This window comes from Dendrobates tinctorius, unplaced genomic scaffold, assembly GCF_039654945.1.
Source record: "Dendrobates tinctorius isolate UK_male_01 unplaced genomic scaffold, ASM3965494v1 ptg000001l, whole genome shotgun sequence".
In the NCBI taxonomy this organism is placed as follows: Eukaryota; Metazoa; Chordata; class Amphibia; order Anura; family Dendrobatidae; genus Dendrobates; species Dendrobates tinctorius.
This window is the reverse complement of record NW_027361669.1, coordinates 9,285,826-9,312,100: the sequence shown is the minus strand read 5'-3', so window position 1 is coordinate 9,312,100 and position 26,275 is coordinate 9,285,826. Positions and strand designations below refer to the sequence as shown.

Sequence of the window (26,275 nt, the reverse complement as noted above, 5' to 3'; positions counted from 1 at the left end):
GCTTGTTATGGGTCGGACATTGACTTATATTGACTCTACCAAGTGGCAGACATAAGCTACTTTTCCTCTCTCAAATGGAGAACTAGAGAACTAGTTTTATGGATTTTTTTTTCCATGTAGCATTGCCAATATAGAATATGCAGTTCTCCTTATTGAGAGCCAGTACTTCCCCAAAATCAAATCATTATACTAACACTGATAAAGCTTAGGAAAGATCAGGCTATTGCTTGCTTACACATGTAAGTATGGAAGTGCACAAATAATTACTCATAAAGGTAATAAACCTTTCGTGCAGCAGATATCACTTCTAAATGTTTGTCCTTGCAATTCCATTCCTAGCGTTAACTCTTAATAGTGTAAATGAGATCATATCCAACTAAAATGGTATGCGTAGAAGTGAGTAGATGTCATATAGAGTTATATAAGATATGAGTATATTTCAGATATTTTGGCTGACAGGTCAAATAATATGTGTAATTGTTGGTCAAATTATACAAAATGAACTGTTGGTCAAAATATGCAAAATTAATTGTTACTAAAAATAAACTTCAACAAAAAATGAAATAGATAATTCACACGCATGTTGATTAACTTGGCCAAATCTGTATTATTATACTATAGAGAACATGGAAATAAGGAGCAGTACAAAATTTTTGATGTCACTTATCTCGGTAAGAATAAAAAGATAAGACAGTACCATCCACTCGACCGATACAGACGAAAACAGCACAGCTGACAAGTGAATCATAGGGGTTACTACCATTGATAGGGAGATGAGGAAAGGCGATATAGAAAAACCCATGACGTGCACGAATGCTAATGCTGCTAGACTGACTAACAAGTAAGGAAGTAGAAATGATAATATTGCAAGAGAAATATGATGTCAAGGGGATAAATTGAGAAACAGCTGAACAGTGATTGGGCAGTTAAATTGCAGGGTTACAATCTGTTCTGAAGTAATGACAAGTGTGAGAAGAGAAAGGTGCTTTGGTCTTAGATTTAACATTCATTCATTGCAATGATATGTATGAAATTAATAAGTAGAAGTGGAAATAACAACAGTTTTTTTTATAGGTATTCAATAAAAGAAGCATAAAAATCGACAAAAAATTACTTTGTTTCTATTTTGGTTTTAATAAATGGGTAAAAGAGGGTCAAGGAGCTTTTATTTGAAATAAACAATTTTATTCTGTTTGTCTTTATTATATTTGACTATGGGGTTAGTAATGGGGGGTTTCTTATAGACATCTCTCCAATACTTACCCCTTGGCTTGATGTCAGCTGACATTACAAAGTTAACATTCACTCCACTAGTATTACCCCACTTGCCACAGCACCAGGGCAAGTAGGAAGAGACGAGGCTAAGCGCCATCGTTGGTGCATCTAATGGATGCGCCATTTCTGGGGTGGCTGAGGGCCAATGTTCTTCGTTGCGAGGGGGCCAATATCCATGGCTCCTTTCTAGGCTATTAATATTAGTCCATAACTGTCTACCTAGCCTTTGCTGGTTATTGATACACATGTGGTCAAAATTGTTGGTACCCCACGTTTAATAACAGAAAACTCCACAATGGTCACAGAAATAACTTGAATATGACAAAAGTAATACTAAATCAAAAATTTATGAAAATGAACAAATGAAAGTCAGACATTGCTTTTCAACCATGCTTCCACAGAATTTTAAAAAAATAAAACTCATGATATAGGCAAGGACAGAAATGATGGTATCCCTGAAAATAATTTGACAAAAGGGACATGGTAAATCAAGGTGTGTGCACTAAATAACACCACAGGTGTCTACAATCTTGGAATCAGTGAGTGGGCCTGTATAGAAGGCTACAGACACTCACTGTGCTGTTTGGTGACATGGTGTGTATCGCACTCAACATGGACCAGAGGAAGCGAAGGAAAGAGTTGTCTCAGGAAATCAGAAAGAAAATTATAAAAAATATGTTAAAGGTAAAAGTTATAAGACCATTTCCAAGCAGCTTGATGTTCCTGTGACTACAGTTGCCCATACTATTCAGAAATTTAAGCTCCATGAGACTGTAGCCAACCTCCCTGGACGTGGCCGCAGGAGGAAAATTGATGACAAATCAAAGAGATGGATAATACGAATGGTAACAAAAGAGCCCAGAAAAAAATTCTAAACAGATTAAAGGTGAACTTTAAGCTCAAGAAAAATCAGTGTCAGATCGCACCATCCGTCGTTGTATGAGCCAAAGTGGACTGGAATTTGACAAACTACATATTGACAAGCCACAAAGCTTCTGGAAGAATGTCCTATGATGAGACAAAAATGGAACTTTTTGGGTAGGCACATCAGCTGCTATGTTCACAGACAGAAAAAGGAAGCATATCAAGAAAAGAGCACGATTCCTACTGTGAAACAAGGAGGAGGCTCTGTTATGTTCTGGGGCTGCTTTGCTTCATCTGGCACAAGGTGACTTGAATCTGTGCAGGGTACAATGAAATCTCAAGACTATCAAGGGATTCTAGAGAGAAATGTGCTGCCCAGTGTCAGAAAGCTTGGTCTCAGTCGCAGGTCATGGGTCTTGCAACAGGATAATGACCCAAAACACACAGTTAAAAACATCCAAGAATGGCTAAGAGGAATACATTCGACTATTCTGAAGTGGCCTTCTATGAGATGTAGCGCTGAGCCTATTGAGTGAGTTGGGGGACACTCGCTTGGCACGGCATTAACGTAGACAGGCACAGTTTGCACATAAAACAGTTTATATAGGTTTATTTTACTCAGCATAAATCACATGGTAGGCTCTGTTGCACGTCACAGGCCTACCACCGTCCATAATATTTCAACATATGACTTTGACTTGCAGTCCCTTGACACGCTGGATCTCTGTCCAGTGACCTTGGGCGACTGCACGCCAAACAGTTCCTTAACTTTCATAGAACATCACAAGCACCAACAGTCTGTGGAGGCACCTTACAGGAGCTCCTGCTTCAGACGCCGACTCCTTGTCAGTTCTCTCTCCACAGCGCAGGGCCGTAACACATGGCCTCAGCGGCTGCTATACAGGACGTCCGTCCCTCTTGGGACCGTCCAACACACATGCCTCACCGGGTGCTTTTCAGGGATCCGATCCTACGGCCAGGACCTCCCAACACATCGCCCTCCAGGTCCAAGACCTCATCGTGTGCTCTTCAGGAAGTTAGAAGCTCCCAACACACAGGCCTTCCAGGACCTTGCACTCTGACCACTCAGGTTCAAAACACACGCCCATGTGACCAGACCTCAGTCACATTATATATCCCAAACCCCCCCATATGTGAGCGGTGTATGTGTGGCTAGTCGATCCTGCCCAGCTCTCCGACTAGTCCTATAAGACCCCTTTATAGGTAAATACACACTTGTGGAACTATAAATCTCAGCACCACAACATCATTATTTTGGGCTTACAGCGCAGAGGAGCTCTGCGACACATACCTGCCATTTACATTCATGCCGGTCACTGTTTCACCATCACAATCAAGGAAACGCCCACATGCATATCCTGAGGAGCACATACAGCTCCCCCTAGCTGTAGCAGGGGTCACTGCATCACAGAGCCCTGACCTAAATCCTATTGAGCATCTTTGGAAACAGCTGAAGCATGCTGTCTGGAAAAGGCAACCTTCAAACACGAGACAACTGGAGCAGTTTGCTCTTGAGAAGTGGGCCAAAATACCTGTCGAGAGGTGCAGAAGTCTCATTGACAGTTACAGGAATTGTTTGATTGTAGTGATTACCTCAAAAGGTTGTGCAACAAAATATTAAGTTATGAGTACCATCATTTCTGTCCAGGCCCATTTCATGAGTTTTATTTAAAAAAAAAATCTATGGAAGCATGGTTGAAAAGCTATGTCTGACTTCCATTTGTTCATTTTCATAGATATTTGATTTATTATTACTTTTGTCAGATTCAAGTTATTTCTGTCACCATTGTGGATTTTTCTATCATTAATCGAGGGGTACCAACAATTTTGACCACGTGTGTAAATAATAAAAAAAAACGTTTTGGGCTCCCCTCTATTTTTGATTACCTGCCAGGCAAAATTCACAACTGGGGGCTGCAACCTTCAGCTGTCAGCTTCAGCAAGGCTAGTTATCAAGAATAGAGGGGTTCCCAAGTTGTTTTTTTTAATTATTTAAATAAATAAGCGCCAAAATGAAAACATTTTTCAAAGTATAGGCTGAAAAATATATCATTTATTGAAACAATTTAAAAGAATTCATAATCAATAATAAATAGCAGGAAAAGCAAGTACAGGAGCAAGACAAAGGTGGGTATAATTAGCCATGGATAAACATTATAAAAGTGTATATATATATATATATATACAGTATATATATGTATATATATATATACATATATATATATACACACATATATACTGTACATAGATTAGATAAAGTGCAAATGCTAATGGACAAGGTAAATCATCAATGAGAAGATAAAGGACATATCCACATATAATAACCCATAAAACTGGATAATAAGTCATAGGTCAATGTTATGCAATACAAACCCTAACCATGCTACACACGATCAACCAAGATTATTGAAAGAATGTAAATAAAGTAAATCCATGCATATTTACCACAGTGCAGATATCCAGGTGCCCACCACATCCACTCGCCTAATTCCACTAAAGACCTTGATCTCCTGTGATAAAACTAAAATAATAAAACAACAATATACCATACCTGTCCATCGTTCTGTCGCATGCTGTAATTCATATCTGGGGGAGAAATAGTTTAGAATGGAGCCTCAGTGACCGAATGAAACCTTGATGACGTCACCATCGGTCACTGAGGCCACTCAGTCACCAGTGGTTTTCAGCCTGGATTGTCGCATCTTGACACAATCCTGGTTGAAAACTGTTTATCCACAGACATGGATTATGGCATGCGACAGAGCGACCAGCAGGTAAGGTATATTGTTGTGTTTTTATTTTAGTTTTAATGCAGGAAATCAAGGGCTTCGGTGGAATTAGACAAGATTGTAAGTATAGTTTAATTAAGATTATTAAAGGAGTCTGTGTAATTCTTTCAACTAAAGGACTTTTTTCAGAGTGTCTGTGTTTTCTTACAATATGACTATGGGGTTAGTAATGGAGGTTTCCTATTGACGCCTCTCCATTACTGACCTTGGGGCTTGATGTCACCTGACAATAACAAGGTGACTTAATCCAACTTGTCCAAAAAAGGGGGGATTACCAATAGCACTTCAAACAAAATATATATCACAAAGCAGAGTAAATAAACTCCAGATAGAAGAGTTCCATTAAAATTAAGTTTATTTCAAAATTTTTTAAAAAGACATACAAATTAAAATAAAAACAAGATGTCTCCAAAAATAGAGACGTCGTGGAATGTGTAAGGCCTGTTCTAACCTTGTAAAAAGTAAATCTTTTAAAAACCATGATGGATCTAGAATCTATCAGATTAGAAAGCACCTTACTTGTTCATCTAAAGCTGTGGTTTACCACACTACAGGCCCATGCGATAAGGTTTAAGCTGAGAGTGAGAGAACATGTACGTGATATTGAAAAAGCTAGTACAACAACTGATAATTCCCAATTAAAAACTTTACCGTGCCATTTTAAGGCTTTTCATGGTTGCAACCCTAGTGGTTTACAAATCCGAGGTATTGACCAGGTGGACTTAGGAATTCATGGTGGATATATTGCAAAAATCTTGGCACAGATGGAAAGTAAGCGGATATTTAGATTTGGTACCCTCAGTCCTCATGGTCATAACAAAAATTTTGGTTTTGCCGCATTGTAGTTAATTTTAGTTACTTTGGCCTATACTTCATTTTTTAGGGGTTGGGTTATTATTTTTCAATGCATGTAATATATGTTTTATGTATTATTTTATATTTATGTTTTTTTTGTTTATATCCTTAGATGCTTATGAATGTCCCCCCTTCATATGGTTATACCACATTTCGTCGTGTTGGACAATTTATCATCGTTTACATGGAAGTTGAATTCATATTTCCCTAATAGGAATATTTATTTTTATTTTTCTTTGGGACTTTATATTATTTAATTATAATTTTTTTTATATATTTATATATGCATATTTATGAATTTTTCTGTAAACATGATAAGTGGGGTTTTACATTGTAATATTTGCACTTTTTTGATTATATATCATATGTATTTATTTATTAAGTTTTACATTTATTTGTGTAAATGTATTAATTTTCGTCACTATGATATTTGTGGATTTATATTTGCAATCTTGCACTTTTTATTATTCCACTTTTTATAATTAGGGATTTTTTTATTTCAGAAGTTGAAGATTATTATATTTATGAGAAGAATATTTGTATTGTACATTATATATTAATTTTTGTATTTTTACTGTCTATATGTACGTTTATATATATATATGTACATATTTATGGATTTTTCCTTTTGTATTATTATCTGTGTATTCACCTTGCCACTTATTGTACTCATTTTATAAGATAAAAAATCCTTTTATAAATATAAAAGATATGTATCTATATCTATATTAATCAGTCTCTTTGCACCTTACTAATTTTAATTTCTTGCACTTGACCTAATATAAATGGTCTCCTCACAAATCACATTGCGGTTTATCTTTACTATTCTTTTCTAAACCTCAACATGCTGAGTTTGGACTTAATACAAATAGTCCGCTTTTAACCGCACTGCGGGCGATTCCCCTTTTTTCAACTACAATATGCTGAGCGGCAGTACGCATGCGCTGATTACCCAAACCCAGGCTGATTCATGGAGGCGCTCATTATGTGACCGCTTCTAATTGACAGTCATGGTTCACTGAGCGGTCTCCAGGAAATCGATGATTACCATGGGGCGCGGCATTAGCGTACATGCGTCATCATGCTGTCGGCATATATTTAACGATCCGACACTGCTATTGGACACCGTGGCATTTAAATACCTCTCCTCCCCTCACTAAACCACACCCCCAGAAGAAGCAGACCGCAAAACGCGCATCGGGGTAGGGAGACGCCGCCATCACATGCTGCCAGGTATATATTTATCCTTTATAGGAAGCATCTAATGTGCACTTTATATCACTTGATATGCGTTATTTATTTCATTGAGAACATATATGTGACTGCGGGGTTATCACTAAGTGGGCTCCTAATTATAAATTATATATTACTCCCATTACCTGGCGCCTTTTAAAAACTTTTATCAGCCCACTATATTGGTTTGGCATTATAACATATTATATACCTCTAGTTGATGGCTGTATATAAGTACAGTTTGTATCATAATCGGGCATATGACTGACCCTTTATAGCCACATTTGTTTTGTATGTATATATATATATAGAGAGAGAGAGAGACAAGTTTTTTCTTGTGAACGTCTGTTTTGCCATAAATTGCACATATTGTGGTTAACTGATTTTCGGTGACGTCTCTCTTTTTGGAGACATCTTGTTTTTATTTTAATTGGTATGTCTTTTTTTTTTTAAATATTGAAATAAACTTAATTTTAATGGAACTCTTCTATCTAGAGTTTATTTACTCTGGTTTGTGAAATAAAAAGGTGACATCAACTCCCCAACTATCACCCCACCTGCCACCGCTACAGGGCAAGTGGGAAGAGCCGGGCAAAGCATCAGAATTGGCGCATCTAATAGAGGTGCCTTTTCTGGACAGCTGCGGGCTGCTATTTTTAGGCTGGGGGGGCCAATATCCATGGCCCCTTACAAGCCTGAGAATACTAGCCCCCAGCTGTCGGCTTTAGAAAGGCTGGTTGTCAAAAATGGGGGGAATCCACGCTGTTTTTTTAATTATTTATTTAAATAATTAAAAAAACCAGCATGGGGACCTCTCTATTCTTGATAACTAGCCTTAAGGGCCTGTCACACTAAGAGATATCGCTAGCAATGTCGCTATAACTAGTGACGTTATAGCGATATTGCTAGCGATATCGCTATGTCTGATACTTACCTACGACCCGCTCCCCCGCTGGTTATCGCTGATCGCGCGAGAACGTTCAGGACTGTTTCTCGTCGTCAGCTTCCTGCAGCGCTTCCTGCTGTGATGGCGAGCGACGCATGGAGCCGGGCGGGAGGACGCAGGATCGCCTGGTGTGACAGGTAAGTAGCGATCCCCATCCCCAGCGATGTCGCTGGTGAGATCTGCCTTTGTGGTAGCTCACTAGCGACCACTTAGCGATGTACCAGCGATCCTGACTGCGTCATATCGCTGGTCGGGATCGCTGGTACATCGCTAAGTGTGACAGTACCTTTACTGAATCTGACAGCTGAGGGTTGCAACCCCCAGCTGTAAGCTTTACCTGGCTAGTTAGCAAAAATACAGGGGAACCCACAACATTTTTTTAAATTAATTTATTTACAGATGCATGCGGCAGCAGGCTTAGGCTGATGAGAGCAGTAGTCTCATCAGCTGACAACAGTGCTCGAAGGTAAACTTTTTACCACAGATCTCAACCGCAGGCTCATGCTCTCATTTGACAGGGTGGAAACTGCGACTGTCTGACCAGGGGTAATGATTTTACCACCAATCATAAGAAGTAGTTTGATGCACTATCATAGACATGACAGCATGCCAAACACTGGATGTTTGGATGCACCATTCAAGTGAATGTGGTCTGAGTTCTGGTCCATGTACTGGTACCCAAACCCAAGGTTTTTTAAATAATTTATTTACAGCACAGTAGCGGCTGATGAATACTCACATCCACCACTCCTGCTCTCATTGTCCACCACTCTTGCTCTCATTGTTATTAGCGGCTGCAGGTGTCGGATGATGGGAGCAGTAATCCCATCAGCTGACACCAGTGATCAGAGGTAAACTTTATACCTCTGATCACAGCTGAGCGCTCACGGTGTCTTTTGAAAGCGTTGGAACCGCAGCTCTCTGACCAACAGGGATGATTTTACCGCCAATGAGAAGCGGTGTTTGCAGCGCTGCCATGCACATGACAGCGCGACAAACACCCGAACAGTAACACAGATTTCCAGGTGAAGTCCGTGTTCTGTGCTTGTGCCCGATCAGTAGGTGTTCAGTACAGACACCAAACTTTACTGTTCAGGTAGGTTCACCCATTTCTAGTCAAAATGGCCTTGTGAGGGCTTGCTTTTTGCTGGACGAGTTATACTTTTGAACGACACTATTTGTTTTAACATATCGTATACTGGAATACCAGAAAGAATTCAAAATGCGGTGAAATTGCAAAAAAAAAAAAAGTGCAATCCCACAGTTGTTTTTTTTGCTTTGCTTTATTGCTATGTTTACTGAATACTAAAACTTACCTGCCATTATGATTCTCCAGGTCATTACCAGTTCATAGAGACAAGCGGTGGAATCCGCTTCCACGCTACCACTCACCTCACGCTTCTATTACTGACAGACGGCCAGTTATGTTCCAATATAGTTCTTAATGGATAGGTTGCCCTACTAACAAGTGCATTCAGTACACTATATAGTACGTTGACGAAGGTCGCTGTGACCGAAACGTTTACTGTATGTACTGTATCCTATTAAAACACTAATTTTTACCTGCATTATCCACGTGTGTGTGCCAAGTTAGTCTATATAGTACCAGTTCATAGACACCAAACATGTCTAGGTTCTTTTTTATCTAAGTGGTAAAAAAAAATCCAACCTTTGTTAAAAAAAATTGCGCCATTTTCTGATACTCGTAGTGTCTCCATTTTCAGTGATCTCAGGATGGGTTATTTTTTGCATGCCGAGCTGATGTTTTTAATGATACCATTTTGGTGCAAATATGATCTTTTGATGGTCTGTTATTGCATTTTAATGCAATGTCATGACGACCAAAAAAAACATAATTCGGGCATTTTAACTTTTTTCTCGCTATGCCATTTAGTGATCAGGTTAATCATTTTTTGTTGATAGATCGGGTGATTCTGAACGCGTTGATACCAAATATGTGTATGGTTGATTTTTTTTTCTTGTTTTATTTTGAATGGGGAAAAATCTGCACGTTTCTATTTTTAATTTTTTTCATATTTTTAAAAACTTTTTTTACTTTTGGCATCCTTCAATAGTCTCCAATGGAGACTAGAAGCTGCCATAATTCGATCGGCTCTGCTACATACAGGAGATGATCAGATCCCCTGTATGTAGTAGAATACCTCATTTGCTAAGAGAGCTGACCACCAGGCCGCGCTCATAGCAAGCCAGCAGTAACAAACATAGAGGTCTCCAATAGACCTTTGGTTGTCATGCCAACCCATTTGTGACCCGAGGTCACGTGACGGGGGTCACCAATGGGTGGATTTCAGCATTTGACAGATGCTTTTAACGGGTTAATAGCCGCAGGTGGATCGCGATTCCACCCACGGATGTTACAGGCACATGTCAGCTGTTCAAAACAGACGATATGTGCCAGGAAAGATGTGGGTTCACCGTCAGAGCCCACATCAAAGGGAGGGTGTCTGCCATCGGTGTACTATTACACTCGATGTCAGAAAGGGGTTAAATAAGTCATTTGAAAGATATATACTTGATCTGAATAAGTAAGAGAGATGAGAAATTCAATGTGAATAAAACTTTAAGACACAACTAAAGTTAAAAAAAAGCATTTAAACTATGAAAGTAAGAATTTTCATAAAACCTTCAGGAAAACCTGTCTGTCAGCATGAAATATAGAAAGTACTATGATGTACAATAAAAAAATATACTGTTGTACTGTGTTAACCAGGAAATTTGATGTAAATACTTTTATGTCCATAAAAAGACAAAAGAATTCTCGGAGTTATACCTTTATTGACAACCAAAAAAAAAAAGATATTTGCAAGCTTTCACAGCACAGAGGCTCTTTCATAAGGCAGGTTTACTGAGCTCTGAAAGCTGCAAAAATTATTTTTCTGGTTCACGAATAAAGGTAACACTCTTAGATTTCTTTTGTCTCTTTTTTACATAAAAGCATTTACATAGAAAGTACTACAAAGAGCAATGTTTTACTTTGCAATGCTGCATCATTTTAGAGAAGACATAGCTTTAAAAAAAAGCCAGTTACTAGGAGAGAAGTCGATGAATGGGAAAGATATAGAGAGTGGTTTCCTCTTTTTTCTCCCCACCTATCTTGTCTGTAAATCACACCAAGATGCATGGGGATCATCCAGAGGAAGCAGCTCAGTGATCTCTTCTTCCCATTGCCAGGTAGCATTTCAGAGTAAAATAGAGATTTATGTAATAAAGGAGCCTGTATAACAGGGTCACTTCAACAATTATAATGAAATGAATTGTAAGAAAGAAAAGAAATGAAAACTGCAAATTTTGAAGCATAGAGAATTTCGGCCAAAGAAATTAGCAATAAATAGCTAATACGTAACTAATAAGAAATGCCCATACTGTATTTACAAAGGAAAATTCATTGACAGATGACAGTTTGGGATCAAGATCATTTTTCATTAAATTATGCAGTGCGCAGGCGCCGGGCCTCTCCAGACGCCTGCAGGACTCTGGTCTGCCCTCAACAGGGCACAGTAGTGCACTTGCGCTGCAGCCATTACAGGATGGGAGAAGAGGACGTCATTGCATAAAGAAGGGAGGCGTCGGACCGGACCACAACGCCCACCGGATCAGACCGCCCACCTCGGTGAGTATAATATAACATGTTTTTCTTATCTATCAGGTACATCGAAGGCTTATCTACTGCATTACAGAATGCTGTAGATAAGCCCCCGATGTCTATGCCGGAGGCTGCAAGCCGAAAAAAGGGTGACAGATTCCCTTTAATGAGGCAGTCCGACGATGTTATGAATGAGCATGCACACAGCACTAAAGTGTAGAAGTCCAGCAATCATAAGGGTGGAAATGTACACGGCACTTAAACGTAGTAGTCCAGCTTTATACAGGAGCATAAACTGGAGAAGGTCACTATATGTACCTTTAGGGCTGAAAGTCCATCTCAAGTCCGGCAATGCAGCCCAACAAACACAGACCTAGAGGATTCCTTACTAGCCACAGCAGTTCCAAGGGCGAATAGCTACACACTAGAAGTCCAGACAGTAGTTAAGCACAGACAGCATCAGGGAGATGCACAGAGGACTGTAGATGGCAGAACGTGGAAAGGCAGAGCACCGAGTAACAAGCAGCAGCAGGGAGTCCACCAGTAGTCAGGCGGGAGCTCAGGAGCCAACAGCAACAAAATACTCAGGCACAGAGGAGCACACGACCTGGACTTAAATAATCAGAACAGACAGGAAGTTCCATGACAGGGCGAGATACGAGACCCCATCTTGGATCAGGGCAAACAGGCACAAAGGAAAGTGCGGAATCCTTATACTGGGAGATGCTGGTGTTCAGTCATGGCGGTGCACGGAACAGCTATAGTTACCGCTCATTATGCTGCGAATAGCAGCTGTAAGCATGACCCGGCACTTTGACAGCTCACTTGGCAGGGATTTGCTGGAAAGATGCCGACATGACTGAAAGCCAATAGCTTCCTGAGGGAATAAATGTATTTTCTCCAGGTAGCTGCACTTTCAGTAAAGTGGCTTGGCCGAATTGAAACACTATTCATCTGCAGATTAACCCTATGCAGATAAACATCATTTTCCAAAGTAACAGATTGCCTTTAAAGGTTTCCTAAGAAATGTGGTCTTGGAATATTTTGAAATAATCTTCAAAATTCAGCATCTGCATGGATTTATGAGGGATGCATCTTGTCAAACTATTTGATCAGGTTCTATGAGGTGGTGAATTCTAGACTGGACTAAGGTAAGGCCGTAAATATTTTTAATCTAGACCTTTTAGGTGGCATTTGATTTGATGCTATATAAAAGCTAGTTAAAATATGAATGCTTAGAATGGGAGAAAATATGTGCCAATGGGTTAGCAGCTGGCTCAGTGATAGAAAACAGATGGTGGTTATTAATGGAATTCTGTAAATGACTTAAGGGTATAAGGGGACGCTAAACTTCTTTTTAGCAACCAGTGCCAGGCAGTGGCTGCCAAGGTACATAAAGTAATAGGATGCCTTAAAATTGGCATAAATATGCAAGCCAAGAACATAGGTTTGACAAATCACTAGTCAGACCATACGTAGAACACTGAGTACAATTATTAGCATCACCGAATAAGATGAACTACAGTAAGTGGATTAAACTAGAATTGGAGAATTGGAGGGTGACCAAGGTAAACCGGGATTGTACAACCACTACTGGTTATTATATTCTTCCATTATTAAAATTTTAGGGGCACTTCTGTACATTATATACAAAGTGTTATCCAGCACTGCTTTACTTTATATATACAAGTCAGAAGCAATGTTTCACAGTTTGTATACAGTTTTATACAGCATCATTTTACATTATATTTACAATATCATCTGTAATTGCTACTGTATCTCTTCTGTAACTCTTTTCGACACAATTTTTGTGATTAATTAATAGAACAAGTTCATAAGGTGCTTGGTTGCCTTCCTTGAAAGATTAACAGTAAAATCATAGGTACTAGATTCTGGAGTTTGGACTTTGTTTCCTGGCAATTGACATGAGCCTTACAGGGGTGTTTGCTTTTCCATTCATTAACACGATTGGTAAATAGGTCAAACTACAGGGTGGGCCATTTATATGGATACACCAAAATAAAATGGGATTGGTTGGTTATATCAACTTCCTGTTTGCGGCACATTAGTATATGGGAGAGGGAAACTTTCCAAGATGGGTGGTGACCATGGCAGACATTTTGGATCCAACTTTATTTTTTCCAATGGGAAGAGGGTCATGTGACAAATTAAACTTATTGAGAATTTCACAAGAAAAACAGTGGTGTGCTTGGTTTTAACATAACTTTATTCTTTCACAAGTTATTTACAAGTTTATGACCACTTATATAATGTGTTCAAAGTGCTGCCCATTGTGTTGGATTGTCATTGCAACCCTCTTCTCCCACTCTTGACACACTGATGGCCAACTTCAAAATGGTCACCACCCATCTTGAAAAGTTTCCCCCCTCCCATGTACTAATGCGCCACAAACAGGAAGTTGATATCACCAACCATTCCCATTTTATTTAGGTGTATCCATATAAATAGCCCACCCTGTAGATGGACCTACGTGTTTTAAAAACATTAACATTTTTCGTCTTCTTCTTTCTTATTGATCAAGTCAAAATTACATAATTTACTGATTGGTAGAAGAAAAATTAGAAAAAACAACCGCTTGTGGACATCATTTATGATACGTGGACAGGTTACTGCACAGGGATGTTGAGAAGAAGTAGGAACTAAGCTGTCCTGATAACCTTTTCATCATTAGCATGCTCTCTAATATCATAATTCTAACTTGGAAGTCTTTTCAAGTCCAATCATTCCACCTGGGAATGTCTCACAGTCCTTTAATTCAATAGACTTAGACACATATTCCTCTAACACAAGAATCCAAAAGCAGCTTTTTGACTATTTTTTTCAGAAATATCTCACAATTAGTGTTGAGCATTCCGATACTGCAAATATCGGGTATCGGCCGATATTCGCTGTATCGAAGTTCCGATACCAAGTTCCGATATTTTTACAATATCGAATACCGGAATCGGAAGTTCCCATAATGCAATGAGCCAGTTGTGTTAGCCATGTTAACTAATGGCATGGGTGTGATTGGTTGCTGAAATGATGTCATCATGATGCGCGGTCTGTGCGGGCCTGCCGGGGGTCTGTGAGGGCCTGCCAGGGGTCTGTACGGGCATGCTGGGGGTCTGTGCGGGCTGCCAGGGGTCTGTGTGGGCTGCCGAGGGTCTGTATGGGCCTGCCGGGGGTCTGTGTGGGCTGCCGGGGTCTGTGCGGGCCTGCCGGGGGTCTGCGTGGGCCTGCCGGGGGTCTGTGTGGACTGCCAGGGGTCTGTACGGGCCTGCCGGGGGTCTGTACGGGCTGCCGGGGGTCGGTGCGGGCCTGCCGGGGGTCTGTGCAGGCTGCCGGGGGTCTGTGCGGGCCTGCCGGGGGTTGTGTGTGTGTGCAGGCATCGTCCGATGGGACTACAAGTCCCATCGGACTATGCCTGCTACAATGACAGTGATTGACACATTAGCCAATGATGGGACAGTAGTAGTCCCATCATCCGGCTAATGTGTTGAATGTAAAAAAAAAACATACATACTGCATACATATTACATACATACTACATATATACAACATTCATACAACATACATACATACCTCATACTTACTTCATATATACTACATTCATACTACATACATACTACATTACATACATACTACATATAAACTACATTCATACAGCATACATACATACTGCATACTACATACATACTACATATATACTACATTCATACAACATACATACATACATAGATACTACATACTACATACATACTACATATATACTACATTCATACAACATACATACTACATACATACTACATACATACTACATTCATACAACATACATACATACTACATACATACTACATATATACTACATTCATACAACATACATACATACTACGTGCTACATATTTACTACATACATACAGCATACATACAACATGCTACATACATACTACATACATACTACATACAATACATTCATACATTCATACAATAAGTGTGACAGTACCCTTAGAGTGTAAGTAGGGGGAGAGAACACACAGGGCAGACTACAAAGGGTAGTAGATAATCACTCAGATGCTTAAACAGCTTGTGACTTACAAAATTGAGTGCCACAGCAGAAATCTGATGGCTCTTGCTCTGCAACAGATTTTATCAGTATTAGTTTCTTAAAGACTTGAAGGCTGTTAAAAACGATGTGGCCAATGTGGCCCACTGCTGATATCCGTCTATCTGGAATCTGCCAGAATTGTGAGATGGGCAGTTTCACCCTATTACCATCATATAGAGATATCCTTCATAGGATGAACTGTACTACAGGAAAACAGTACAAGGATAAAGCTGTGCTGATCCATGATACCTATTGTGAACAGCAGCATCCCGGACACATAGAGTAGACATCCAGAAAGTATGTATGGGAGGAACAAACACATACATATGAAAAATTTTAAATTAGTAGGTTAAATATGAATAGAAAAGACTGCAAGTTGAAATCTAGTGCACCTCTTTTTGTTCAAAATGTAACCGCTAAGCCTATAAAATTATTTAATTCTTTGCAAGGCACAGCTTTGAGCATTTTATAGCAACTTTGTCTGGTACTGCAGCTCTGTATAGCACACAGCCCTTGCTCAGAGACCCTAACTATAGCCAACAGTATCAAAGTCCCAGAAAACCACTTTAGTATTCTTTTGCTTTGAATATAAATTTCTTAGACCCCCTTCCGGAACGTGTGCATCCATTTTTTTCATGGAAGCTACCTGTACCCCTTATAACGTATGAGTCTGCTCACATGTCTGTGTTTTTCCCGGGCTATGTGTTTTTGTAAACTACATGGAGACAGGCCCGTTTTTTTAGGCAGCACGGATGACAAGGACCAATACATGTCATGGGTCAGTGTAAAACATCTGTGTGCCATTCATGTACCATACGTGTTTAACATTGCAAAATACAGAAACTTTGCAATTTTTTTTTCTTTAGCCATACCGGAAAAACACTGATGATACACTGATGTAAAACACTGATGACACCAGTACTGTTTTTTTCTGGTACCGGCTTTATACAGATGTGTGAAGGGGCCATACATAGATTGGTTCTGCTGGGACATGTAGTTTTTTAATTAAAATTGATGAATTTATCTTAAAGTATTTATCTGAGTGTTGACACCCTTTTAATACCTCATAAACAGTGCAAAAATACATATAATAATTTCCGCAATAAAAAGTTTTGAAATTTAAAGGAATTTCTGCACAAACACCCCAATATAGATAGACATCCCCCATAATAAGGAGTTGCTTAGAAGTTACACTATAGGTATATAAATAAAATAAGGAAAAAAAAATGTAATTTCTTAAAAACTAATGTTGGTATACTAATGCAACAGAAATATGTTTGTCAGTTGAGCAAAATATCATAATGCATAAGAAACATGCAGGACCTTTGAAGCATTAATATACCGTACTAAGAATATTAGCTTGGGAGTCTTTAGAAATTATAGTATCATCCACCACCATCTATCTGAGTAACATATGTTGTTCATGAGTTACTGAAAGAAGCATCAGTAAGATTAATTGTTATTTCAGTAAAAGCATAAAGTTTCCCATCTGTCACTTTTTACATTCCGACACCGAGATGACGAATCTAAAAAGTGAACTGGTTTATCAATTTTATAACTGCTCTATCACTTGTGGAGCATTCACTAAAGACATATACACCTACTGTTTGTACGTACAAACAGACGTCATACATGTTAGATAGCTGTCAGACCAACGATTGTTCGACAGTCTATTTACCATACTATTGAAAATCCAACAACAGAAGATGTTGAGGAGTCAGGAGGCCCCCATGAATATTAACTAATAATTGCTGATATTAGCATGTTCGACCATCTTTAGTCTAACGTGTCTAGGGGCCTTCAGCCAGAATTTCTCCTACAATTTCTAAATGTGCATTGATCACGTTCCGCGAAAACCAATTGTTGCCATATTATGCCTTAGCTTCCAGAGGGTGCACACTAGTGTTGAGCATTCCGATACCGCAAGTATCGGGTATCGGCCGATACTTGCTGTATCGGAATTCCGATACCGACTTCCGATATTTTTTCAATATCGGAATTCGGCATCGGAATCGGAAGTTCAGTTGATTGAAGGCCTGACGTCATCATGATGCGCGGTGTGTGCGCATCATGATGCGCCGTCATTTCGGGCCTTCCGGGGGTCTCTGCCGGCCTGCCGGGGGGCTGTGCCGGCCTGCCGGGGGGCTGTGTGGACTGCCTGGGGTCTGTACCGGCCTGCCGGGGGGCTGTGCCGGCCTGCCGGTGGTCTGTGCACCCTGTGGGGGTCTGTACCGGCCTGCCGGGGGGCTGTGCCGGCCTGCCGGGGGGCTGTGCTGATGTCCGGGGGTCTGTGCAAGCATCGTCCGATGGGACTACAAGTCCCATCGGGCGATGCCTGCTACCATGACAGTGATTGACACATTAGCCAATGATGGGACAGTAGTAGTCCCATCATCCGGCTAATGTGTTAAATGTTAAAAAAAAAAAAAAATACTACATACATACTACATGCATGCTACATACATACTACATGCATGCTACATACATACTACATATATACTACATACATACTACATACATGCTACATACATACTGCATGCTACATACATACTACATACATACTACATGCATGCTACATACATACTACATATATACTACATACATACTACATACATGCTACATACATACTGCATGCTACATACATACTACATACATACTACATGCATGCTACATACATACTACATATATACTACATACATACTACATACATGCTACATACATACTGCATGCTACATACATACTACATATATACTACATGCATGCTACATACATACTGCATGCTACATACATACTACATGCTACATACATACCACATATATACTACATACATACAATACATTCATACAATACATACATAGACATACAGTACATATAACATAGAGTAACATACTTACCAATACTTGTCACATTGTTCCCCGAAGCCATTGTCTTTTCCGGGATAAATATTAACATAACAAACCACAAAAATACTCACCCACGATCCGAAGCAGTCCACGAGTGTGTCCCACGACGATCTTGGGTAGAGAACTGCAGCATCAGATGATGCTGCCGTTCTCTACGGGCTGCAGGAATCCAATGACGGAAGGTAGGTATCCTTCCGCACTGTATTCCTCCGCCACTTAAAAAAAAAAAGTCCCTAGTCTCACTTTATGCCATTGCTGTGTGGGAATTTCCCACACAGCAATGGCATAAAGTGAGACTAGGGACTTTTTTTTTTTAAGTGGCGGAGGAATACAGTGCGGAAGGATACCTACCTTCCGTCATTGGATTCCTGCAGCCCGTAGAGAACGGCAGCATCATCTGATGCTGCAGTTCTCTACCCAAGATCGTCGTGGGACACACTCGTGGACTGCTTCGGATCGTGGGTGAGTATTTTTGTGGTTTGTTATGTTAATATTTATCCCGGAAAAGACAATGGCTTCGGGGAACAATGTGACAAGTATTGGTAAGTATGTTACTCTATGTTATATGTACTGTATGTCTATGTATGTATTGTATGAATGTATTGTATGTATGTAGTATATATGTGGTATGTATGTAGCATGTAGTATGTATGTAGCATGCATGTAGTATGTATGTAGCATGCATGTAGTATATATGTAGTATGTATGTAGCATGTAGTATGTAGCATGCATGTAGTATATATGTAGTATGTATGTAGCATGTAGTATGTATGTAGCATGCATGTAGTATATATGTAGTATGTATGTAGCATGTAGTATGTATGTAGCATGCATGTAGTATATATGTGGTATGTAGCATGCATGTAGCATGCATGTAGTATGTATGTAGTATATATGTAGTATGTATGTAGCATGTATGTAGTATGTATGTAGTATGCATGTAGCATGCAGTATGTATGTAGCATGCATGTAGTATATATGTAGTATGTATGTAGCATGTAGTATGTAGCATGCATGTAGTATATATGTAGTATGTAGCATGTAGTATGTATGTAGCATGCATGTAGTATATATGTGTTATGTATGTAGCATGTAGCATGCATGTAGCATGCATGCAGTATGTATGTAGTATATATGTGGTATGTAGCATGCATGTAGCATGCATGTAGTATGTATGTAGTATATATGTGGTATGTATGTAGCATGCAGTATGTATGTAGCATGCATGTAGTATATATGTAGTATGTATGTTGCATGTAGTATTTATGTAGTATGAATGTAGCATGTATGTAGTATGTAGTATGAATGTAGCATGTATGTAGTATGCATGTTGTATGTATGTAGCATGTAATTTTTTTTTTTTTTTTTTTTTTACATTTAACACATTAGCCGGATGATGGGACTACTACTGTCCCATCATTGGCTAATGTGTCAATCACTGTCATGGTAGCAGGCATCGCCCGATGGGACTTGTAGTCCCATCGGACGATGCCTGCACAGACCCCCGGAGCCTGCACAGCCCCCCGGCAGGCCGGCACAGCCCCCCGGCAGGCCGGCACAGCCCCCCGGAGCCTGCACAGCCCCCCGGCAGGCCGGCACAGCCCCCCGGCAGGCCGGCACAGCCCCCCGGAGCCTGCACAGACCACCGGCAGGCCGGCACAGACCACCGGAGCCTGCACAGACCCCCTGGCAGGCCGGCACAGCCCCCCGAAAGGCCCGTACAGACCCCAGAGAGGCTGTACAAGGGCAGGAAAGGGTTTTTCTTATTCCGATACCGGAAGTCCCATAGACTTGAATGGGACTTCCGGTATCGGAATCGGCGATACCGATACTTTTTTTAAAGATCGGCCGATACCATCCGATACGATACTTTGAAGTATCGGACGGTATCGCTCAACTCTAGTGCACACATGTCAAATATAACTTTTGGCCAATCTTTTGATAAAATCAAATTTATAAAAAATTGCGTAAAATGGAAAGTTAACTACAGCGACCCTGGGACTCTGCTACACCGCAGCCACCAACCCGGGTAAGCAATAAGATGCAAGGATTATAAGAGGCACCACCATTTTATTAAAAAATATTTTTTTCCTATTTTTCTCCTCAAAATTTGTGGTGCGTCTTATAATCCGGAGCATCTTATAAAGCGAAAAATATGGTATATACAGCTAAGGTCAGTCAGATATCACTGGGTGTATACAGGCTATTGCATCTGCAACAAATGTTCACAGTATACCAGCCGAAAGAGTACGTACACGGCACCGAAAATGGACTTAGTATTATTTCTCAGTTTAACCCTACTTTTGCCTGAATGCTGCATTCTACATTTCTCAGACCACCTTTTTATAACTGTGTCAAAGTAATGGTAGGCCATGTTGCAAATTTTGCATTGGGACCCAGGAGTGCATGGGCTAGGGTATTGTTGGGCTAAGCAAAATTCCTAGCTCTTAGAACATGTTTATAGAATAGTAAATCATTACCTAGTGATAGGACAAGAAAACTGTGAATTTGATCCAGATTGAGAATTGACTACAAATTACTTGTTAGAACAATTCTAATTCCTACTGCATTTCTCCACCTTTCTGACAACAAGTGATATCAAGCCCATATACACATTTCTGTGCTTTTCAATAATGTTCATTTGTTCAGTATCCACAGGGATTACAGGCAGCATACAATTAGCCTTTTCTGCAGGCTTGTCACCTTGACAAATGACCATCACAGTTTCTGAAGCTTTGTCTAGGCCAGGAACAGCGATGTAGAATCGCTGAGAAAGGCGCTATACTTTAAACTCCGAGGGTTTATTTGTTAGCTTTTGTCTCAGCAGGTCATGTACTTTTCAAGCTTGGTCTCTTAAATATTAGTGTTCCTTATTCATCTTTAACGTACTGACATTTTCTTTAAGTGGAAGTCTTGTTCTGGAACATCTTGTAAACTCTTAAAAGTCAAACCATTACAGTTGTTTTTACAATTCAGAGCTTAAATGCTGATTGAAGAAATCCTGGTAGAAAAGACACAAATCATAAAAAGGCCAGTATTTTAAATAAAAAAATTAAATTAAACAAAAATAATAATAAAAAGAAAAAAATCTATATACCGTATATACTAGTAATGGATTGTGAGTAGTGTTGAGCGATACCTTCCGATATCAGGAAATATCGGATCGGATTGGATTGGACCAATACCCCAAAAATATCTGGTATCACCGATTCTGATACCGGAAACCCATGCAAGTCAATGGGGCACAAATATCGGAATGAAAATAAACCCTTTCTTTCCTTGCATATCCAGTTCGGGAGTGCGGAAGAGTGTGGGTGGTGCATGGGCGGAGACTGCGCGTGTGTGTTTGTGCAGGCGGGGTCTGTATGAGCCTCTCGGGGGTCTGTGCGGGCCTGCCGGGGGTCTGTGCGGGCTGCTGGGGGTCTGTGCAGGCCTGCCGGGGGTCTGTGCGGGCTGCCGGGGGTCTATGGGGGCCTGCCGGGGGTCTGTACGGGCTTACCGGGTGTCTGTGCGGCTGCCGGGGGTCTGTGTGGACCTGCCGGGGGTCTGTGCAGGCTGCCGGGCTGCCGGGGGTCTGTGCGGGCCTGCCGGGGGTCTGTGTGGGCTGCCGGGGGTCTGTTCGGGCCTGCCGGGGGTTGTGTTTGTGTGCAGGCTATGCATGCTACAATGAAAGTGATTGACACATTAGCCAATGATGGGACAGTAGTAGTCCCATCATCCGGCTAATGTGTTGAATGTAAAAAAAAAAAACATACTACATACATACTACATTCATACAACATACATACATACATACTACATACAGTTGTGGCCAAAAGTATTGACACCCCTGCAATTTTGTCAGATAATACTCAGTTTCTTCCTGAAAATTATTGCAAACACAAATTGTTTGTTATTATTATCTTCATTTAATTTGTCTTAAATGAAAAAATACAAAAAGAATTGTCCTAAAGCCAAATTGGATATAATTCCACACCAAACATAAAAAAGAGGGTGGACAAAAGTATTGGCACTGTTCGAAAAATCATGTGATGCTTCTCTAATTTGTGTAATTAACAGCACCTGTAACTTACCTGTGGCACCTAACAGGTGTTGGCAATAACTAAATCACACTTGCAGCCAGTTGACATGGATTAAAGTTTACTCAACCTCTGTCCTGTGTCCTTGTGTGTACCACATTGAGCATGGAGAAAAGAAAGAAGACCAAAGAAGTGTCTCAAGACTTGAGAAACCAAATTGTGAGGAAGCATGAGCAATCTCAAGGCTACAAGTCCATCTCCAAAGACCTGAATGTTCCTGTGTCCACTGTGCGCAGTGTCATCAAGAAGTTTAAAGCCCATGGCACTGTGGCTAACCTCCCTAGATTTGGATGGAAAAGAAAAATTGAAAAGAGATTTCAACGCAAGATTGTGCGGATGTTGGATAAAGAACCTCGACTAACATCCAAACAAGTTCAAGCTGCCCTGCAGCCCGAGGGTACAACAGTGTCAACCCGTACTATCCGTCGGCATCTGAATGAAAAGGGACTGCATGGTAGGAGACCCTGGAAGACCCCAATTCTTACCCCGAGACGTAAAAAAGCCAGGCTGGAGTTTGCCAAAACTTACCTGAAAAAGCCTAAAACGTTTAGGAAGAATGTTCTCTGGTCAGATGAGACAAAAGTAGAGCTTTTTGGGCAAAGGCAACAACATAGAGTTTACAGGAGAAAAAAAGAGCCATTCAAAGAATAAAACATGGTCCCTACAGTCAAACATGACGGAGGTTCCCTGATGTTTTGGGGTTGCTTTGCTGCCTCTGGCACTGGACTGCTTGACCGTGTGCATGGCATTATGAAGTCTGAAGACTACCAACAAATTTTGCAGCATAATGTAGGGCCCAGTGTGAGAAAGCTGGGTCTCCCTCAGAGGTCATGGGTCTTCCAGCAGGACAATGACCCTAAACACACTTCAAAAGGCACTAGAAAATGGTTTGAGAGAAAGCACTGGAGACTTCTAAGGTGGCCAACAATGAGTCCAGACCTGAATCCCATAGAACACCTGTGGAGAGATCTAAAAATGGCAGTTTGGAGAAGGCACCCTTCTAATATCAGGGACCTGGAGCAGTTTGCCAAAGAAGAATGGTGTAAAATTCCAGCAGAGCATTGTAAGAAACTCATTGATGGTTACCAGAAGCGGTTGGTTACAGTTATTTTGGCTAAAGGTTGTGCAACCAAGTATTAGGCTGAGGGTGCCAATACTTTGTCTGGCCCATTTTTGGAGTTTTGTGTGAAATGATCAATGTTTTGCTTTTTGCTTCATTCTCTTTTGTGTTTTTTCATTTAAGACAAATTAAACGAAGATAATAATACCAAAGAATTTGTGATTGCAATCATTTTCAGGAAGAAACTGAGTATTATCTGACAAAATTGCAGGGGTGTCAACACTTTTGGCCACAACTGTACATACTACATATATACTACATTCATACAACATACATACATACTACATAATTACTTCATATATACTACATTCATACAACATACATACATACTACATACATACTACTTATATACTACATTCATACAACATACATACATACATACTACATACATACTACATATACTACATTCATAAAACATGCATACTACATACATACTACATATATACTACATTCATACAACATACATACATACTACATACACACAGACACCTGGACCTGTTGAAGCGTTTGTGTACGCCAAACGGCTGTCGTCCGTCTTTTTTCCCCGCATGCCTCATGTTACCTGCCTGTCCTTTATTGTGTGACCTTTAATGGTTGAATAAAGAAACACTGCACTGCAAATCTGGGTGGGTGCTGCATCTTTTTCCTTCTTTCACTAAATAAAAACTTGCCCGGCATTTCCCACACTGCAAAAGCAACAAAGCGAAGGATAACATCATTTTGCATTGCAGTGTGGACTTCTCCATAATTCCCTGCAGCTACAACATGTTACAGATTATCATACCTTACAGAGATACACATAAAGTGTTCAGTACCTGGGTCATCACAGATCAGCGGTTCTCAGTGGAGCACGGTGTGTAAGGCAGAGTCATTTTCTGTCTCCAGATTAAATAGGTAAGTTTTTCTCTCCTGCAGAGTGTAAGCTCTTATAGTCAGTAGGTTATACTCTGTTTATCACATGTAGAGTGTAAGCTCTTATGGTCAGCAGAGTCCTCTAATGCTATCACACATAGAGTGTAAGTTCATATGGTCAGCAGGATCCTCTCTTTCTATCACATGTAGAGTGTAAGCTCTTATAGTCAGCAGGGTCCTCTCTCTCTATCACATGTAGAGTGTAAGATCTTAGGGTTAGCAGAGTCCTCTCTCTCTATGACATGTACAGCGTAAGCTCTTATGTTTAGCAGAGTCCTCTATTTCTATCACATGCAGGGTGTAAGCTCTTATGGTCAGCAGGATCGTCTCTTTCTATCACATATAGAGGGTAAGCTCTTATGGTTATCAGAGTCCTCCTTTCTATCACATGTAGAGTGTAAGCTCTTATGGTTAGCAGAGTAATCTCTTTTTATCACATGTAGAGTGTAAGCTCTTATGGTTAGCAGGATCCTCTCTTATCACATGTAGAGCGTAAGTTCTTATGGTTAGCAGAGTCCATTCTTTCTATCACATGTAGAGTGTGAGCTCTTATGGTCAGCAGAATCCTCTCTTTCTATCACATGTAGAGGGTAAGCTCTTATGGTTAGCAGGGTCCTCTCTTTCTATCACATGTAGAGTGTAAGCTCTTTTGTGGTTAGCAGAGTCCTCTCATTCTATCACATGTAGAGTGTAAGCTCTTATGGTCAGCAGGATCCTCTCTTTCTATCACATGTAGAGTGTAAGCTCTTATGGTCAGCACGATCCTCTCTTCTTATCACATGTAGAGCGTAAGCTCTTATGGTTAGCAGAGTCCATTCTTTCTATCACATGTAGAGTGCAAGCTCTTATGGTTAGCAGAATCCTCTCTTTCTATCACATGTAGAGGGTAAGCTCTTATGGTTAGCAGAGAAATCTCTTTCTATCACATGTAGAGTGTAAGCTCTTATGGTTAGCAGGATCCTCTCTTTCTATCACATGTAGAGGGTAAGCTCTTATGGTTAGCAGAGTAATCTCTTTCTATCACATGTAGAGTGTAAGCTCTTATGGTTAGCAGAGTCCTCTCTTTCTATCACATGTAGAGTGTAAGCTCTTATGGTTAGCAGAGTAATCTCTTTTTATCACATGTAGAGCGTAAGCTTTTATGGATAGCAGAGTCCATTCTTTCTATCACATGTAGAGCGTAAGTTCTTATGGTTAGCAGAGTCCATTCTTTCTATCACATGTAGAGCGTAAGCTCTTATGGTTATCAGAGTCCTCTCTTTCTATCACATGTAGAGCGTAAGCTCTTATGGTTATCAGAGTCCTCTCTTTCTATCACATGTAGAGTGTAAGCTCTTATGGTTAGCAGAATCCTCTCTTTCTATCACATGTAGAGTGTGAGCTCTTATGGTTAGCAGAGTCCTCTCTTTCTATCACATGTAGAGTGTAAGCTCTTATGGTTAGCAGGATCCTCTCTTTCTATCACATGTAGAGTGTAAGCTCTTTTGGTCAGCAGGATCCTCTCTTTCTATCAAATGTAGAGTGTAAGCTCTTATGGTTAGCAGAGTCCTCTCTTTATTACTTGTA

General features: G+C 40.3%; 1 protein-coding gene across 2 annotated transcripts in view; it reads right to left on the bottom strand.

Annotated features, from left to right (window-relative positions):
- HRH2 (histamine receptor H2) overlaps nt 1-26,275 on the bottom strand; it is a 235,458-nt gene that overhangs the window by 19,916 nt on the left and 189,267 nt on the right. The gene's annotated exons all lie outside the window — the stretch shown is intronic.